Here is a 21,125-nt window from a genome sequence, read left to right on the forward strand (position 1 = left end):
AAAATATAATTGTATGACAATTCATGAACTATACCTACTACAAATTACTAAATTTTTCTTTTACCCTACCAAAATCAATAATAAATATAAATCATTCCTACATGTACTATTTATACAGAACCAACGTGGGTCCTGTGTGGTATTCAGGTGGTACCCACATAATATTCAATTGGAATTCATTCATAAAATATATTTAATTATTTATTTACACGAACATAATAAACATCAATTACATCTACATGTGCTAGCCCCTACTACTTAATGGATTTTAATTCGCAAAATATAATTGTATGACAATTCATGAACTATACCTACTACAAATTACTAAATTTTTCTTTTACCCTACCAAAATCAATAATAAATATAAATCAATTCACCTAACGTACCTACTAACATAAAACAAAAAAACCTAAAAATATATATATCTATACATTTAGCGTGCTCTCAGACTTTAAACTACTATACCTATGTACTTTAACTTTCAGACTTCATTCAATACATCAACATATTGTTAAAATACATCAACACGATATTGCTTTAACTATAGCACATAATAATATATTTTTATTATAATTTTAGATCAAACCTTTTGCTACAGGCGCGCATAGCGCGCCAACCTATCTAGTATAACGAATTCCTTGTTGAATTAGTTACTTGCTCAAGGAAATGCCTACAGAAAGTTTGGTTTTGCAAAACAATAATCCTGCTTTAAAACCGGGTTGTGTCTTGGGAAATAATGGTAGTGTTCATCTAATTTGTTTGGCATCTGAAAAATCTAACATCAACCTTCACTTGCAGATAATAAATGAAGTAATGAACTAAAGTGGCTGATAAACTAAACAAACCTAGTATATATGTACCTTAGCTTTGCGGAGGGGTTACGAGTCTTATCTTCCTCCGAACGCCGAGCCGCCAACTGATCAACTGATCGAACCTCTGCAGACACCCCTACGCAAGTCGTTGGATTATGTAGGAAGAGCACATCCGCACCACTTGCTGTACGGGTATATATAGTAGTAGGGAACGAAGTCATGACGCAGCAGCAGAGACCATCTCATTTTGCGTGTCTCTTCGAGTCTTCGGTGCGCTTCTTCACATACTTTTGCTGTGGTAAGTTGGAAAACCATTCCTATCACGAGTTCACGCACGACTCACTCCTCCAAGGTGCATGTATGAATGAAACGACAGCACTGGAAAGAACTTTTTCCCTCCTCTGACAGCGCTGGATGTTCTGAACCGAAACGGACGCCGCATTGGTGCGTTATTAGCGCCGGTCCTCTCTCGCTGAACAACGAAACTTCCTTATTGCCTTTTGACAATGAAACAAACCAGGTCACAATCCTGGATCCAGTCGTGAGTTTTGACAGCAGCCGATTTACATTACGGCAGAGCTGAGACCAGCGGGGGCGCGTCGCGATTCAGTCACAGTAGGGTCGGAGCGCGAGGCGTCTTGGTTGTGTTTGTGTAGCGTCTTGGAGCAGATCGAACTGCATCAGTCAACTGCGAGATCTGCACGGCAGTGCAGCGGGCAGTTTTCCGCGTCGTGGTTGGATTCATCATCGCATCTGCTCTTATTAGAAATGTTCAAAAGATAACATGTGTATCCCGTCCCGACGGTAAGCGCCGGTGACAGGTGACTAGACTTGCAACCCTCACTAGATTGCCAGTCAACGAAGGAGTTTCCAACTAGTCTGGCAGGTCGGATTCACACATTGGCCGGGCTGCAACTACTCCCTCTCTGTTACTCCCTCCAACGTAGAAAGAAACAATTACTATAGCTTTCTACCAAGTGAATCCATCTCAACTTTGATCAAATATATATATGAAATAAATTAAAGTTAATGTGATGCCAAATAATTATAGTTAGACTCACCATGAAATATATTTTCATAGTACACATATTTGGAATCATAAACGTTAATAATATTTTATATAAACTGAGTCAAACCAATCCGACTTTAGAATTGTATTTATTTTTACAGAGTTAATAGCAAGTCCGACAGGCCAAACTGGGGCGCTATTGGCCATGAATGCCCATAGTGCCCTGTGAAAAATTGGGCAGGCAACCACGCCGCAGGGCTTGACTAGTTTACGGGCGCCCACGAGGAGTTAAACGTACGGTCGATTCTCCGATCACCGCAGACAGGGTCTGAACGTATTTTTTTTCCTTTTCCTATAACTTTTTTGTTGTTCCCTCACAAAAATTTCCAGAAAACTTTTTTCAGAAAAATTTTGGAGAAAAAATGAAATAAAATTTTGATGAGAAAAATTTGAAAGATAAAGCTTTCAGATAAAAAACCGAAGAAAAAAGTTTTGCATCTAAAATAAAAAAGTCGGGTAATTTTTTTTTGCATCAATGATGTTTAGAAAAAAGAGAGAAAAAACTATTTTGTCGTTCCTTCGAAAAATTTCCAAAACAATTTTTCAAGGGTAAAATTTTGGAGATAGAGTTTTCAGAAAAACATTTGAAGAAAAAATTTTGCATCTAAAACCAAAAAAATTCAGGTAAAAAAATTTGTAGAAATTTTGCATCAGAATTATAAAGAAAAGAAAAGAAAAAAAAGGAGCTCCCCCGCCGCCGGCCCGACGTGTCGCGCCTCCCCGCCACTCGGCCGCCGCCGCGCCTCCCCGCCGCTAGCCCACCACCGGGCCTCCGCACCGCTGCCGCGCTTGCCCGCCGCCGCACCTCCGCCGGGCCTCCCCGCCTCCGCCCCGCCACGCCGCCCCCGGCCCCATCCCGCCCAGCCGCGCCGCCCCTGGCCCTATCCTGCCCAGCCGCGCCGCTCCCCGCCACCGCACCGTGCCCCTGATGGGCAGAACCCACCACCGCGCCGTGCCTCCCCGCTGCCGGCCTTCCGCGCCGCTCGGGCGGATCTCCCACGGCCGGGGCCGAGATCCACGAGAAAAGAAAACGAGGGAGAAGAGAGAGGGGAAAAGGAGCGGAGAGAGGGGCTGAGAGGGGCTCAGATTCACGTGGGCGTGGGGTCCACCAGGTGGGTCGGTCATTCAACTGCGAGTTCGCTTGCAGACGGGCAATTGTAAAATCATCATTGGTCATGCCGCAGCTATAGCTATATTCTCAAGCAGTACAAGGCCTGCTATTAAATATTTCCTCAGGTGTGAGTGAATTTTTTAGGATTCAACGGCCTATAGTCTAGTGGTTAGAAGAGACTCGGTAGCACCTCAGGGGCGTCTGTGGTTACTTCATCAATCTCGAGGATTTGTCGGCTTAGTCTTTGAAGATGCTAATAAGGGTAGAGTTTGCATACATACATTCATAGAGGTGTGAGTGTCTGAGTTGTTCTGTGTAATTGAAAAAAATATGCTTGCTTTGAAATTAATCTTAGAGAAGATTGTCCTGGATAGCCTCTTTTTGTGACTTCAACCCAATAAATTGCCCTTTCGTGATCTGGATATTCCATTAGAAACAGGCTTTTCAGATGTACCACCCACATTTAAAAAAAAAACACCTGCAGTTATTGACGAACAAGTCAATGCATGTATTCTTTCAAATCCAGAATTCCACGGAATAGTTCTTCTTCGAGTTGTTTATAAGAAAATTCATGCACTACGCTTGAGCTTGAATCCTTTTTATGACTTCCGCTGGACTTTTGGTCGTTCATATGTCTTATTTGGTTTGAGAAACTGCATACTCTAAAATAGAATGGTCTTGTGGGGTTAGAAATTCTAGTGGAATGAATTGATCCCTGTTATTAAGGTCTCTTTTTCGAGATTATACCGTAGAACTCAGACACTCACAACACATGTGTCGGGTACCATAAACATGGGGCACCCTAACCCGGGGCTAAAACACCCTCATCGCGCGCAAAACAAGATTGGGCACCTGGGCCGAATCCTTCCATGAAGCAGCGCCAACATCCAAACTTGGTGCCCAATACCTCTTCGGACGCGGGAAGCCCAAGTGCACACCCGGCCCACGGCCCAGCACCACAGTACGGTCCTGCCGAGGCCTCGCCAGCCGTGGAACAATCTCTGCCTCGCTAGAGGGCTCCCCGCCGAGGCCCCTCGAAGCGCAGGCAATCTCCGTCTCGCTCGAAGCTCCCTCAGCCGGACCCCCCGCAGGGCCTTGGCACGGGGGAAACTCCGCCTCGCTCGAGACTACCCTCGGCAGACTGGGGCGGCGGTCCAACCACCCGATGGGACGGGCACATTAACTCGCCAACTACTCCACAGCATGGGGCGGGGTCAGACGGCGTCAGCTGGCGTCGACCGCAATGCCGCACAGCGGATGTGACCGGCGTCCCGTCAGCCTGTGCCCGCCACTGTGCCGCTATTCCCGGCGCGGGGCAGATCTGCGGCGCCCTGTGCGGACTTGTCTGACACCACCTCGCCGCTGTGCTGCCTACCCCTTGTACTTTTTCTCCCCTGCAGGACCCTCGACGGGCATGGGTGATGACCCTCGGACACAGTACGGCCCTTGACCAGGACAAGACCGGAGTCTTCCGCACCCTCGACGCCCTACCTCATCCGACGTAAGGCTTTGCGCACCTCTACAGCCACCGCCACGACTGTCGACTGGCGCTACTGGACGCGGACACGCCCTGGGCACAGTCATAGGACTCGCAAGAACGACGACCACGCCCGACGTCGTGCTCCGCAGCGCTCGGCGACAGGAACGAGCGCTGTTCTCCCCCGGATCAGGAGGGAGAAAGGCAGCCCCGTAGACGTCCAACACGTGTAACTCTCCCCACCTTGGTCTATAAAAGGAGGAGGAGGAGGACCCCTCAGCACGGGGGGACAAAAAAAAAACGAACACACTCTTCAACACGCGCATTCTCACCATACACCTAGGGACTTGGGAGCTTCACTCCCTCTCTCGCTCAAGCTTGTACCCCCTACTACAAACACCCTAGTGCAAGTAATACTGTGCATCCTCCTCTGCTGGACGTACGGCCCCTTCGGCCGGAACCAGGATAAACCCTGTGTCGATGTGTTTCTCCTTGCATCAACCATCTAGAGACTAGGGCACGCAACATTTTTACTAGTTGGAGCCAGGCCGCGAGGTCGGGACACCAACAGTTGGCGCGCCAGGTAAGGGCACGCTGCGTGACAAACATTCTCTTGTTCCCACTTGTTCTCTAGATGGCGGGCATGTCAAGCCAGTTCCCGGCGGGCGTGTCAGACCCATTCCTGGCGGGCACCATAATCTGGTTCGGGAGTCTTGAGTTCAGGGCAACCGGCAACAGTTACCTCATGGAGCGCCTATCGCCCAGCGTCAACCCCGACGCCCCAGCACCGCAGCCGCGGCACTGGAGGCGCTCGGGTCGACGCGCACGGCATGGAACGGCGCAGAATGGTGCGCTTTGCCCCCCCATGTGGGTCGAGGCTGGCGCACCACAAACTGGCGCCACCATGGGTGACGCCACCTCTTCACCACCAAACCCCACTGCAACGCTGACTGGGGGAGGCGCGTCTAGGCCGCCGCTCTACCCTCATGGGATGCGAGCTTCCGCCGCGACCTACGCGTCATCTATCAGCACCAACATCAGCGCATATGAGGACTTGCCCGGGCACCATCTGCTCTCGGTTCGCAACCTCATCGCATCAACACCCGACAGCTCGTACCCCGACTCCGCGGGCGAGGAACTCGCTCCCACGCATGATCATGTGAACCCAGAGTGGGACTACTCCGGGATCTGTGATCTTGGAGCATTCTTGTCGTTTCAGGCAGCGGCAGACTACTGCCTCACCTGTTCCGACGACTCCAGCGAGGGGGAATACGATCCGACTCAGGAATGCTTCGTTGTTGTGCTAGGAGAGCACGACGACGATGATGACATCGCGGCGAACGCGGCTCACGCCGCAACAATCGCAGCAGGAGCAACTGCAGCGCCTGGAACATCCACCCTAGCAAACACAGCGGAACAACAAGCACAGCTGGCGCAACTCAAGGAGCCTGAAGCCAAGCTCGATGAGGAATGCCGGCAAACGCAGGAGCTGCGCCTCACGCTTGAGCAGGTATGTACTGGCAGGCCGAGAGCTCTGCATCCCAAATATGCTCGGCGGCCTTGGTAAGAACTGGAGGGGCAGCACAACAAGACTGTGAGGCCTCGGTGCACACCCCACCGGCGAACGAGGCGAGGGCACCCATGGTGCACGATCGCGTCAAGCTGACTCCCATAAAAGATCGACTTCGGGACACGCGCGGCAACGCCCACGACGCCGACGCCCGCAACGTCCTGAACCAGAAGAAGGATGGAGCTGCTCATGGCTATCACCCTCGACGTGGTGGACGCTACGACTGCAAGGAGGATAGGAGCCCATCACCAGAGCCTCCGGGCACCCATGTGTTCAGCCGGGAAATCCGCGCTGCTCCATTCCCCCTGCTTTCGGCAGCCCACCACGCTCGCCAAGTACTTGGGAGAGACGGACCTTGAGCTCTAGCTCAACGACTACCGCCTGGCATGCCAGCTGGGTGGCGCGACTGATGACGCGGTCATCATTCACAACCTTCCACTGCATCTCGCAGACTTAGCACGCACGTGGCTCGAGCATCTTCCACCCAACCAAATCCACGACTGGTCTGACCTGGTCAGGACCCTCGTGGGTAACTTCCAGGGCACGTACGTGTGCCCCGGAAACTCCTGGGATCTCTGAGGGTGTCGTCAGCGACCTAACGAGCCTCTGCGGGACTACATTCGATGTTTCTCCAAGCAGTGCACTGAACTCCCCAGCGTGAAGGACTTCGAAGTCATCAATGCCTTTCATTTGGGTACCACGTGCAGGGACCTCGTGCGCGAGCTGGGACGGAACCCTCCTTCCAGCGCCAACAAGCTCTTCGACATAGCAACCAACTTCACCTCTGGTGAAGAGGCTGTTGGTGCTATCTTCGACAGCGAAAGGGGCAAGCGCAAGGTGGACGCGCTCGTAGAGGGCAGCAAGCCCAAAGACAACCCAAAGAAGCCCAAGCGGGGCAGGAAAGACAAGAAGAAGGGACAACCAAACCAGCGTGGCCAGGGACATGACAAGGACTCCGATGAGGCCCTCGTCGTCGCCCCTGACAACAAAGGTCCTTGTGGCCCCCTCGAGGTAGGGGACTGTTCGACGACATGCTAAAGAAACCATGCCCTTATCATAAGGGCAAGGTTAATCACACCCTCGAAGAGTGCAACATGCTCCGCAAGTACTTCAATCGTCTCGGCCGCAAGGACGAGGCCAAGAAGGAAAAGGGCGAAGATGACAAGGGCGGCGATGGCTACTCCTCGGTGTAGAACGTATTCTTCATCTTCGGCGGGCTACGGTGAACATGATCGCTCGACAGCGCAAGCGGGAGCGCCGAGAGGTCTTCTCCGTCACCAAGGCTACGCCATCATACCTCGACAGGTCGGAGGACACCATCTCCTTTAGCCGTGAGGATCACCCCGACTACATCCCGAACCCAGAACTGTACCCATTCGTTGTCGACCCCATCATCGGCAACACCCGGTTCTCCAAGGTGCTCATGGACGGAGGCAGCAGCCTCAACATCCTGTACGCGCACACCCTAGAGCTCATGGGGATCGGCTTGAACAAGTTGCATCCCAGCGTGTCACCATTTCATGGCGTCGCACCGGGAAAGCGAGTCCAACCCCTCGGGCAGATCGACTTGCCCGTCTGCTTCAGCACGCCTGCAAATTTTCGCAAGGAAGTACTCACCTTCGAGGTAGTGGGGTTTCGTGGGGTGTACCACGCCATACTGGGGCGGCCATGTTACGCCAAGTTCATGGCAGTCCCCAACTACACCTACCTTAAGATGAAGATGCCGGGTCCGAAGAGCGTCATCACCGTCGGCCCGTCGTTCGAGCACGCCTACGAGTGCGATGTCGAGTGCGTCGAGCGCGCCGAGGCTCAAGTGGAGGACGAGGCCCTCGTAGCCACCCTCGACAAGATGGCGAGCGAAGCTTTGGACTCCACGCGCCGGCACGCAGGTAGCTTCGAACTCGCCGAGGGTATCAATAAGGTGCCCCTCGACCCGATCCACCCCAACGACAAGGAGTTGAAAATCAGCGCCACCCTCGACAACAAATAGGAAGTGGTGCTCATCGACTTCCTCTGCGCCAACGCAGACATCTTCGTGTGGAGCCTCTCGAACATGCCCGGCATACCGAGGGAGGTCGCCGAGCACTCCCTTGACATCCGACCCAACTCCAAGCCGGTGAAGCAGCGCCTGCGACGCTTCGACGAGCTCAAGCGCAGGGCGATCGGCGAGGAGGTGCAGAAGCTTCTGGCGGCCGGATTCATCAAGGAGGTATTCCATCCCGACTGGCTAGCTAATCCTGTATTAGTTAAGAAAAAGAATGGAAGTTGGAGGATGTGCGTAGACTACACTAGTTTAAATAAAGCATGTCCGAAGGTTCCTTTTCCTTTGCCACGTATTGATCAAATCATTGATTCAACTGCGGGATGTAAACTCTTATCCTTTCTTGATGCTTATTCTGGTTACCACCAAATAAAGATGAAAGAGTCCGACCAGCTCGCGACTTCTTTTATCACACCCTTCGGCATGTACTGCTATGTCACGATGCCATTTGGCCTCAGAAATGCCGGATCTACATACTAGCGATGTATGCTCCACATATTCGGAGACCATATTGGGCGGAACATAGAAGCATATGTCGACGATATTGTTGTAAAATCCAGGAAGGCGGACGACCTGGTCGCTGATATCAGGATCGCGTTCGATTGCCTAAGGGCCAAGGGGGTAAAACTCAACCCAGAAAAATGTGTTTTTGGGGTACCTCGAGGAATGCTTTTGGGTTTCCTCGTCTCCCAGCGAGGCATTGAGCCCAACCCTGAAAAAGTTGAGGCCATCAGACGGATGGGACCGATCCTCGACTTGAAGAGGGTACAGAGGGTCATGTGCTGCCTGGCAGCACTAAGTCACTTCATCTCACGCCTTGGTGAAAAGGGCTTGCCTCTGTACCGACTCCTGAGGAAGACCGAGCGTTTCACGTGGACCCCCGAGGCTTAAGAAGCCCTCGACTGGCTGAAGGCGTCGCCCATGAATGCCCCCATTCTCACACCACCGATAGACGGCGAGCCCCTCTACCTATACATAGCTGCGACGACCCAAGTGGTCAGCGCGGTGATCGTTGTGGAAAGACAAGAGGAGGGTCATGCTCTGCCTGTCTAGCGGCCGGTATATTACATCAGCAAAGTGTTGTCTGAAACCAAGACATGCTACCCGCAGATCCAGAAGCTGCTGTACGCAGTGATCTTGGCTCGGTGCAAGCTGCGCCACTACTTCGAGGCTCATCTTGTCACCGTGGTCTCGTCTTTCCCCTTGGGAGAGATAGTCCACAACAAGGAAGCCTCCGGTAGAATCGCCAAATGGTCCATAGAACTGATGGGAGAAACTCTCACTTACGCGCCTCGCTAGGCTATCAAATCCCAAATCTTGGCGGACTTCATCGCTGAGTGGACCGACACTCAGCTGCCCCCACTGCAAATTCAAGCAGATTGCTGGACCATGTACTTTGATGGGTTGGTGATGAAAACTAGTGTCGGCGCCGGCCTCCTTTTCATCTCACCCCTCGGAGAGCACATGCGCTACGTGATTCGCCTCCACTTCCCAGCGTCCAACAACATGGCGGAGTACGAGGCCCTCCTCGGCGGCCTCCGCATTGCCATCAAACTCGGCATCAAGTGCCTCGACGTACGTGGTGACTCTCAGCTCATCATTGATCAAGTAATGAAGGAGTCTAGCTGTCATGACTCGAAGATGGAGGCATACTGCAATACGGTGCACTGTCTAGAGGACAAGTTCGACGGCCTAGAACTCAACCACGTCCCGCGCAAGTACAATGAGGATGTGGACGAATTAGCTAAGATCGCGTCGGGGCGGACCACCGTTCCCCCGAACACCTTTGCTCGCGACATCGCCAAACCCTCCGTCGATCTTAAGGATCCGGTGGAGCCAGGCCCCTCGACTGCCGAGCCCTCCGACGGGAACACCTCGGTGGACGAGGCCGAGCCCATGGAGACAAAAGCTGAGACCTCCTCGATGGACGAGGGTGAGGCAATGCAGATTGACGAGGCTCCACTTTCGCAAGACTGGCGCGACCAGTATCTCAACTGGATCAACCGAGGGGTGCTACCCTCGGATCGCACTTAGGCGCGATGCGTCACCAGGCGGGCAAAATCTTTTGTTGTAATCGATAGGGAGCTATACAAGCGCAGTCCCTCGGGAGTCATGCAACGTTGCATCCCCATTCCTGAGGGTAGGGAGCTGCTTCGGGACATCCATGCTAGAGCTTGCGGCCATCACGCAGCACCACGAACCCTGGTGGGCAACGCGTTCAGATAGGGCTTTTACTGGCCCACAGCAGTCGCCGACGCCACGGAGATCGTGCGGACTTGCGAGGGTTGCCAGTTGTATGCCCGTCAGACGCATCTCCCAGCTCATGCTCTGCAAACCATCCCCATCACATGGCCCTTCGCCGTGTGGGGACTGGACCTTGTCGGACCGTTGCAGAAGGCGCATGGGGCTACACCCATTTGCTGGTGGCAATCGACAAGTTCTCCAAGTGGATCGAGGCTCAACCCATCATCAAGATCAAATCCGAGCAAGCCGTGCAGTTCTTCACCGACATAGTCTACAGGTTCGGGGTCCCGAACTCAATCATCACGGACAATGGCACCCAGTTCACAGGGAAGAAGTTCTTGGAGTTCTGCGACGACTACCACATACGTGTGGATTGATCGGCCGTGGCACACCGACAAATGAATGGCCAGGTAGAACGCGCCAACGGCATGATCCTACAAGGGCTCAAGCCAAGAATCTTCAACAAGCTGAACAAGTTTGGCCAGAAGTGGCTCACGGAGCTACCCTCAGTCATTTGGAGCCTGAGAACGACCCCGAGTCGAGCCACGGGTTTCAGCCCATTCTTTCTGGTCTACGGCGCCGAGGCCATCCTCCCCACTGATTTGGAGTACGGGTCCCCGAGGCTCAAAGCCTACCAGGAGCACCAAAACCAGCAGGCCTGCGAGGACTCGCTGGATCAGGTGGACGAGGCTCGAGACGTGGCGCTCTTACACTCGGCATGCTACCAGCAGTCCCTACGACAATACCAGGCACAGAGGGTTCGGCGTCGAGACCTCAACAAAGGAGACCTCGTGTTGCGATTACGACAAGACAGCCGAGGGCGCCACAAGCTCACACCGCCATGGGAAGGCTCGTACATCATCGCGGAAGTCCTAAAGCCCGGCACCTACAAGCTAGCCAACGAAAAGGGCGAGATCTTCACCAACTCTTGGAACATTCAGCAGCTACGTCGCTTCTATCCTTGAAATTCCAAGTTGTTTGTACATACTTTGTACCCGTATCTTAAATTTCCCAGGACAATAAAGATGTATGCTTTACTTTTAAGTTTCTCGGGAGTCGTTCGAACCCCCGGGGGCTCGGATGCACGCACAACACTAAGTGAGCATCGGCTTTGCCCTCGGCAAAGCCGAGCCTCCCTCGGGGGCTACAACGGGGGGGGGGGGGGGGAGACCCCAAATGCCCCCAAAGTGTCACATTTTTTCCGAAAATTTTCTTGCTTCCAAGTCTCTCAAACACTTAGAAAAACGGACGCAAGGCGTAAACAACTCGGGCGCGGGATCGGTCAAGCCGCGGGACCGCCTACGCCTCCGTGATACGACATCCCCACTCACCTCCCTGCGCCTAAGTAGTTTATGAACGCGAAAATCCTTACAGATGCTTATCTAAGCCATACACAAGAGCGCGAGAAAATGATTTAAGAAAAAACAGCACACGAATAAACACGAAAGCCTCGAACGGCCACATTGTTAAGATCATGTTCTTTACATCAGAGGACAAATCTGGACAAAATCCTAACTAATCTACTTTGGCCAACCGCCCAGGCTATCTACGAGCTACCTCCTCCCTCGTCCTCGCCCTCGTCCTCGTCATCGGTAGCGTCGGGAAAGAGGTCGCTCTCGAATAGTCCGGCCAAGGTGGTGGCGGCACCTTCGGCACCTGCGTCAGCCTGATCCATTGCCTCGACCTTGGCATTGTCATCGCCATCGGGAATGATGTAGCCTGTGGCCAAGTGCTCGAAGTCGACAACATAGTGCGTCGAGACGACGCCGAGTGCCTTCTGGAAGCGGAGGCGGAGGGCGCCCTTAAGCCGCTCGGCCACCCGATCACCCAGCGACCGTAGACGGCTGGTCAGCGAGCTGCCCGACTGGCCGCCCTCACCCTCGGCTCCCCGGCACGCAGCTATGGCTTCCTCCCGGTCTTCGTAGCCCCTTTGCGCGGACGTATACGCAGCCTGGAGGGCCTCCTTCGCCGCGGTCTCGTCCGCCACCTCCTTCTGCAGCTCTGAGCAGAAACAAAAGATGAGTCTCGACAAAGCCAAGTAAATTGAATTAAGTCTCCATACGTACCCTCGACGCGCTTCCTCCCTTGGGCTATCTCCGCCCGCACAGCTTGGAGGGCAGTCTCTGTGCGCAGGATGGCTTCTCCCTGCCCCTCGGCGAGGGCGTTCGCCTGCGTAAGGCTGATAGTCCGCGCCTCGAGGAGCTCCTCCTGTTGCTGGTGCTGAGCGGTGAGTACCTCCACTTGTTCGCGTAGAGCGGCCACCTGCAGCTCAGCCTCTCTAGCCCGCTGCTCGGTTGCCGCCCTCTGCGCGTTATGCTGGGTGGTGGCGCGGGCGAGCTCGCGCTCCAGGTCGTAGGCGCGCACCTCTATCCGTGACGCCTGGGCCGTGACCTCGTTCAACCGCAAGCCCACGCTGGCGCTGTACCTCTCGAGCCAGTCCACTCGAGAGTACATCTGCGCCAGCTTGACGCTCTTCTCTCTCGACAAGGTCATCAGTTGCTGCAAACAGGGGACGTGAGCAAACGACGATAACAAGAGACGAACGATCAAAACTTGAGACGAACAGGAGCAGGAAGAATACTTACCCGGCTGACGTTGTGCTGCTCCTGCCAATGGCGCTGTACGGCGCACTGGAGGTCGGCATTTATCACGCCGTCGAGCTCGAGCTGCTCCTGCCAGACCTCATCCTCCTCGTGCTTGGCGCGAATGAAGTCCTCGGGGATGCCCCGCTGAACGACCGCCCAGTTTGCCCCTTCGACGGGCGGCCCAGACATGCCAGCCCCGAGACCGCCCCTGAACCAGCCACCATCTGGCCGCTGGTGGCGGCCTCGCCGAGCACGGCGCTCGACGCAATCACACCAGAGCCCTCAGGCCGCTCTGGCACGGCCGTGTCTGGCGCTTCCACCACCTGCTGCACCGGCTCCGCCACCGGTTGCACCGGCATCACCGCCGGCATCGCCACCGGCCCCGTCATGGCTCCCTCGTCCCTGGTCACCTCAGGCTCCGGGACGGGGTCCAATCTCTCCACCTGGCCGACGGGCCGCTCCGTCACAGACCCGTCGGTTCTTCCCCCTTCGCCGGCGCCAGGCCGGGTGGCATCCTCCGCGCCGTCCCAACCGGCCTCCCCCTCGGCACTTGGCCGGACATCCTCTTCCGCGACGCAACCACCGGCGTCGTCTGCGCCGGTCTGCGCTCTGGCCGTCGCACCCCCCCGGGCCATCGCCGCCCGGTACTGCTCAATGACCTCCTCCGCTGTCCGAGGCACGCCGCTCAGGGGCTGCGGCGCCGAGCTCGGCGTCGTGGTCCTCCCCGACTTGAGGGCCTTGGAGGGCGCCAGCGAAGGAACCCGGGCGGTGGGGACTCTCATGCTGAGCTGAGAGAGGAAGGAGTCAAAACCAACAAAAAACGAGCGAAAGGAAACTTACCCCGAGGCGGCCTCCAACTTGCATTTTTTCGAGCCGCTCTTTGGGGCCCGCGCCGACACACCGGCTCCCGACGAGCGATCGCCAGGCGCTGCGCCCGGGCCGGTCTGACGCCTCGGCGGCGACACCAGTCCGAGGGACCCCACGTCCGGCTACGCGGGAGACCTCTCGGCCGGCGACCGCGCGCGCGTGTTTTCACCCTCGGCTTGCGCCGGGGGCTCGGTGCCAGCATGTCGCTGGTCCGGGGATCGGCCTCCGGCCCCCTTCGTGTGGGGGTCGGGCATCATCGAATAGTCGACCTCGCCCACCGCCGAGGATGAGGACTCCGGCTCCGGTGTGGTGTCGGGCGAGGGGATCGGCGACTTGCCCCTCTTCGCCCGCGCCCGGTTCACCTTCTCACTCGCCTCCTTGTCCTTCCTTTTCCTCTCTTGATGCCGCTTCTCCGCTTCCTTCCGCTCCTTCTTCCGCTCCGCGAACTCGCAGTTTACGGCCCGGACTTCTGGGAGCGGAGGATCCGAAGTGTACTCCTGGTGGCGCACCCCCTGCGAATGGGGCTCAGATTAGGAAAGAATGATGATGTGAAACAACCAAAGCTGAGACACAAAACTTACCGTTTGGATGTACCCCTCGTCGGGGCGCATCGCGATCCCCCAGAGGTTTCCGAGGCTATCCGGGGACGCGCCCACCGCTCGCCCCACTCTCTGGGCAGCGATCTCGCGGGAAAGCTGCTCCACCATCATCTGGGTGCCCTCGAATGGGGCACCCTCCGTCATCTGGAAGAGAGAGAGCTTCCTCTCCATGAGGAGGAGCACTCTCCGCCGGTGGAAGTTGGCGACGACGACGGCCGCGGTCAGCCCCTTGTCTGCCAAGTGCCGCAGCGCGATGGTGTACACTTTGAGCCTGCCCTGGCGATCGGGGGGGTGACACCCCGTAGTGCCAAGTGTCCAGCTTCTCTGTCAAGACTTTCCCGGTGTACACCGGGATCCGCCCGCCGTCGTTGCGGAGATAAAACCACTCCCGATCCCAGTCGTGGTTGTTCGTCGTCATCATACACGGGATGTAGAGGTCCTTCCTCGACTCCCGCAAATGAAGTGTCAGTCCGTCGGCGCGGACAGGCCTCCTCACCCCCTGTGAGATGGAATCCATGTGGAGGCCACCCTGGAACAGGTACCTCCACAGATCCCAGTGTATCGGGATCCCCAGGTACCCCTCGCAGACAGCGACAAAGACCGCCGCCTGCGAGATGGCATTGGGGGTGAAGTTGTGCAGCTTAGTGGTGGCAGAGCGTGCGGATGAATCCGCCGGTGGGGAAGCCGAACCCCCGCTTGTGCAGACGTGCCAGACTCACAACATAGCCGCTTGGGGGATTCGACATCGTCTCCGATGCCGGCGCAATCCACTCCGAGCGCGCGGGATCGGTGATTGCCGGCAGAAGTCCGGCAGCAACCAGCGTCTCCAAGTATGGCTTGTCGGTGGTGGACCGGCCCCAGGGCACTGGGTCTTCCATCCTCACTAGCCTCACCACGGCGGCTGTGGAGGGGAACAGGGAAGGAGAGGCTCGAACGGGAAGAAGGTGCGCTTGCTCTCTCTCTCTCTCTATCTCTTTCTCTTTCGTCTGTTTGCTCGAGCGAGGAACTGCGAAAGGAGGAAGAAGGCAACGGTAAAGGTAAGCCGAACCACCCCGCCCGTACCACCCTATTTAACCACAGCAGGGAGGCGGATTCACCGCGGCGGTTCCAAATCTACTGCATTCAATGCGGTAGATACCGCTGGCGCTGCCAGCTGTGTCCCACGATCGCGGAAGCACACGTGCGTGCGAAGTAACTGCATCGGGACGGCTCCCGAAGTGGCACAGACACACTATTGATGGCGTCCCATCACTCTGCGGCTGCCCGCTCCGTTCCGTCTGCCCGAGAATGCCACCTCAAAAGACGCACCCGCCCTGAACGCATCGGGCCACGACGCGCATTACTCCATGGCTCCACGCGCTACGCCGAAAACTGTGACGGGATATTCCCCTCCGGGGGGGGTTCCTTACTAACGAAGGAACGGCTATTCCGAGCCCTACTAATCAGGGGTTCGAAGGCGAGCCCGCAGAGGGTTCGACAGCCGCCCCAGATCAACAGTGTCAGGGGCAACCCGGCCATACTCATACAAAGCCTAGGCCTCGAATGCAGGGTTCGAGATGCCCTATGTTGTGTTCGAGGCCGGACAGAGGCGGCTAGTACGAGGGATCCCGTCGAGGGAGAGCATCGAGCCCTCGGACCCAATCGAACGGGTCCGAGCCATGCCTAGCGAACTACTGCGAGTGCTTTATGGAACGTGTCTCCGGACCACTAGCCGACCCTCACCGAATGGGGCACGGACGTTCACTCGAACTACCCGCAAACAGCTCACCGAAGCATCCATGACTCGCTGCCCGGGCAAGGGTAGCATGGCTTGCTTCTGTTGAAAATATGCCCTAGAGGCAATCATATTTCCTTGTATTCATGGTTAATAAAGTGTACCTTGAATATTCATGGATGACAACTTGTATTGATTAATGCTTATGTGAAGTATTTGTGAAACTCTATACTTGTATGAATATTCTAAAATGTTCCTAGTCGGAGTTCATGTGAGGACACACATGAATATTAGACTAGCATATGTATTAGTTGATTGACTACGTTTCACAAGTCATGGACATGGGAATGTCAAACTAATAATGTGGGCTCATGTGAGACATGAGACTGAATTGACCCAACACGAGATGATGACTTCTCATTACACAATATGTACGCTGTGTCCTAAGACCTGAGATCATCGTATGTACTCAAGATGTGAACCGACTTACTTAGGAGCCGTCAAACGCTGCACCGTAATAGGGTAGTCATAAAGGTGGCTTTCGGGTCTATAAAGAAGCATGCTGTGAGACATAGTCGGTCAAGATGGGATTTGCCCCTCTCTACAAGAGAGAGATATCTCTGGGCCCCTCGAGTGATTCGGATCAGGAAATGCGTGGCCATGCTGGGGTTAAGAGTTTACCAATTATTCCGAATCACAGGATCGAGAAAGAGTGGTCGGCTTTAAACTAGACCAAATATCGTGAGGCAAAGGGAACAGCATGTATATGATATTGTGGCGGCTCGTCTGATATGATCTTTGTGTGCGTATAGGAGTTGACATGTCTTGCTAGAGGCGCGCTACAGTGCTGCCCCTCCTTCGCGCCCAAGCCCTAGGTCGCCTTCGCAGACCTAGCAGTCCGGATCGCGACGCTTCTTCCCATACGTGTGGATACCATGGAGGTGCCGCATCTGCTGTACAAGGACGAGCCGCACGTGAGGAGGTTCTCGCAACTGCACTGCCGGCTTCCATCTGCACTACACCGACGCGCTACAGAAGTTCCGCAACCGCACGTCTAGTGGTTATCCCATGATCTATAACTGTAGTAATCCTGGTTTATGCGGTAGAAATTTTTTATTTTGCTACCCCATATTCCTACAGCTTCACCCCTCCTCCTTGCGGAAAGGCAGACCGAGGGTTGTAACAATTAGACGAGAGTTCCCCTGATCGCCCTCGCACGGGCTGGGGCTCGGGGGCTCCTCGCACGCCCCGGCAGAAGCCGCACCCTCAAAAAAGCCGGCTACCACCCGGCGGTGAAGTCCTTCGTGTCAAATATGCCCCTTGCACGCTCAGTAAGCTGTTCGAATTGGTTCATAAGGGACGAAGGTCGCCCTACCAGCCGAAAGGAATGCCGATGGCGGCTGAAACGAATGCTGAGTGGCCCTAATACCTAATTAACCACATAAACACGATGCTCACAGCCCTTGAACGAGTGTCTCCACTCCTCCAAGGCCTCAGGGGCTACACCCTCGGGTGCGCTGACGCGCCCCCATGGAAAGAACTTCACAAGTTCGAGGGACAAAATTCCTGGTAAATAAGCAGAGAAGCGAACCACACCAAAGAAGTGAAGACTTCATTGCTTTTTGCGAATCAAAATTACAAAGGGTTACCGGCTCGAAGCCGTCGAAATATACAAACACGTTGCCACCTACGTGGTAATCTTTTCTGTCTTGGGAAGGAATGGCCGTCAATAAAGGACACCAAGTCCTTGGCCGACATTTTGGCCAGGCTACGAGGAAAGCACGAGAAGCAATTTCCAGACCGTGCAGGTCCGAAGGGATGCCCTTCTCGCAAGTTTTCTTCTAGCCTCTCCTCCTCCGAAGACCTTGCGCGGGGTCAAGCTGGCGGACAGCACCCTCGATGCCGTCTCCCTGAGAGGGACCTTACCGCCGACAGGGACAGTGCAAAGAATGGCGATGAAGCCTGGCGCCGACGACATGATCAGGCATCTCAACGCCCTTCAGGCTGAGGGACATCGCGGAAGCAGGACCTCGCAGGCCCTATGTTCTTCTGCTGATTCCACTGAAGCTGAGGGATGGTGAGGACGCTTTCTCCAGCTACCACCCGCCGCTCGCAAGCATTCATCTAGCATCAGGACCTAAGGAGACCAGACCACCCAGTCCGAGGGTCGGCCATGGGAGATGGAAAGAAGCATTACAAGACTTAGGGAAGGCTAGAAGCAAGAGCGGGGAAAACTAGAGAAGGAAGGGAGTCCCAGGACCCCTATTTATAGTTGTATCGGGCACCAAGCCTTAGCCTGTTGCGAGGGCAAGGTTTGGGTCGCCCGTGACAGCGCGACACCCCGCGTACGAAAGATGCCCTCGGTTACCGTACCAAGACATGACCGGACAAGGTAAAGCCGAGCCCCTGGGCGCCGAGCAGCGCAGCATCGACGCTGGCCGGCTGCCCTCGAACGGCGCGTCGCGAGGCGACAGGGCGAGGCAGAGCTGAAACCCTGCGCGCAGACAGCATGGCATCAGCACTGGCCGCAAAGCAGCGAGCGCCATCATGGCTCTGGCCCGCTTAGCGAGCTGACGAGTCCCGCCACCGAAAGAAAAACCAGAAGGGGCGCGTGCCTCAGAGTGCTTTTTCTGCAGGCGCACTACCTCGACGCGTGAGTCGTCACGTCACGTAGGCGAGCGCCCAGACGCGCCCAGAGGAAGCGTTGTGCCGATCGATCACATCAAGAAGTAAAATCGCCAAAATCACCCTCTGGCCGAGTCTCTGACTCGACCAAAGACTCGGGGGCTACTGTCGGGTACCATAAACATGGGGCACCCTAACCTGGGGCTAAAACACTCACAACGCGCGCAAAACAAGATTGGCCACCTGGGCCGAATCCTTCCATGAAGCAGCGCCAACGTCCAAACTTGTTGCCCAATACCTCTTCGGACGCGGGAAGCCCAAGTGCACACCCGGCCCATGGCCCAGCACCACGGTACAGTCCCGCCGAGGCCTCGCCAGCCGAGGAACAATCCCCGTCTCGCTCGAGGGCTCCCCGCCGAGGCGCCTCGAAGCGCAGGCAATCTCCGTCTCGCGCGAGTCTCCTTCAGCCGGGCCCCCTGCAGGGCCTCGGCACTGGGGAAACTCCGCCTCGCTCGAGGCTACCCTCGGCGGATTGGGGTGGCGGTCCAACCACCCGACGGGACGGGCACATTAACTCGCCAACTACTCCACAGCATGGGGCGGGGTCAGACGGCGTCAGCTGGCGTCGACCGCCATGCCGCACAGCGGATGTGACCGGCGTCCCGTCAGACTGCGCCCGCCACTGTGACGCTATTCTCGGCGCGGGGCAGATCTGCGGCGCCCTGTGTGGACTTGTCTGACACCACTTCGCCGCTGTGCTACCTACCCCTTGTACTTTTTCTCCCCTACAGGACCCTCGATGGGCATGGGCGACGACCCTCGGACACAGTATGGCCCTTGACCAGGGCAAGACCGGAGTCTTCCGCACCCTCGACGCCCTACCTCATCCGACATAAGGCTCTGCGCACCTCTACAGCCACCGCCACGACCATCGACTGACGCCACAAGATGCGGACACGCCCTGAGCACAGTCAAAGGACTCGCAAGGACGACGACCACGCCTGACGTCGTGCTCCGCAGCGTTCGGCGATAGGAACGAGCGTTGTTCTCCCCCGGATCTGGAGGGAGAAAGGTAGCCCCGTAGACGTCCAACACGTGTAACTCTCCCCTCCTTGGTCTATAAAAGGAGGAGGAGGACCCCTCAGCACGGGGGGACAAAAAAAAAACGAACACACTCTTCAACACGCGCATTCTCACCATACACCTAGGGACTTGGGAGCTTCACTCCCTCTCTCGCTCAAGCTTGTACCCCCTACTACAAGCACTCTGGTGCAAGTAATACAGTGCATCCTCCTCTGCTGGACGTACGGCCCCCTCGGCCAGAACCAGGATAAACCCGGTGTCGCTGTGTTTCTCCTTGCATCAACCATCTAGAGACTAGGGCACGCAGCATTTTTACTAGTTCGTGCTGGGCCGTGAGGTCGGGACACAGACAACATGCACACTCACACCTATAAACGCACGCACATAAACCCTACCCTATAAGCATCTTAGAAGACTGAACCGACAAATTCTCGAGATTGACGAAGTTACCACTGCTGTCGAACGGAACGCCACCTACCACAGAAAGCACAACATCGCTAAATTCTACAATATTTGCTCCCACAAGGAGTCGAATCTTGAGGACCTACGGTGCTACTTAGGCTCTTACAACCACTAGGTTACAACCCCTTTCGCGATCGCTGTTATTAAGTTAACCATGTGTTTATTAGAGCGAAAAAGGTGGTAACTAGGGGTGGTAAAGGGCCTAAAATTTTGAACTAGAAAATCTAAGGGCCGGGCCCTAAAAGGACCGGACTCTAATTTTATACAATTTTAAACTAAATAATTTAAGGGTCTTGTTGGGCTGTGAAGAGGCCACTAGGGTCATGACCCATTACCACCCCTAGTGGTAACTGATGATAAACCCATTTCATTCCGCGACAAATCAAACAAAAATACGAGTGAGAAGATAATGAGAGTCACTGTATTCCTCAAAAGTCAAAAGCTCAACCCACCAAACACAAGCATATAGTTCTCCCGCCCCAAATTAGACCACGAATAAAAACCTGTAGAAACGTGGAATTCAAACTCTCGTCTCCTTAAAAGTACTTAACTACTTGAGTAATCCACTTTGTTGTGGAAAGTTATGAGAATTTGTTTCTTTAATAGCAAGTCACCTGAAAGCTGCGAGTTTGAATGCTCTACCTAGTATGCCTAAAAGCTGAAAGCTGGAAGCACCGAAAAGCAGTCGCCACTGATCAAATGCGAGTTTGTGTTCTGATGCTGTTTTCCTTCGTCTTCGTGGGACATCAGTGAAACTTCGCTTCCACGTGGAAGAAACTCCCATGAGGGCACGTTCTGAAATCCGAGTGCGACACCAACCGCTTCCCATGACGAAACAAAACACTTGAGGTTGAGGGGGACACCCA

The sequence above is a fragment of the Panicum virgatum genome, chromosome 7K, assembly GCF_016808335.1.
Source record: "Panicum virgatum strain AP13 chromosome 7K, P.virgatum_v5, whole genome shotgun sequence".
NCBI classification, from domain to species: Eukaryota; Viridiplantae; Streptophyta; class Magnoliopsida; order Poales; family Poaceae; genus Panicum; species Panicum virgatum.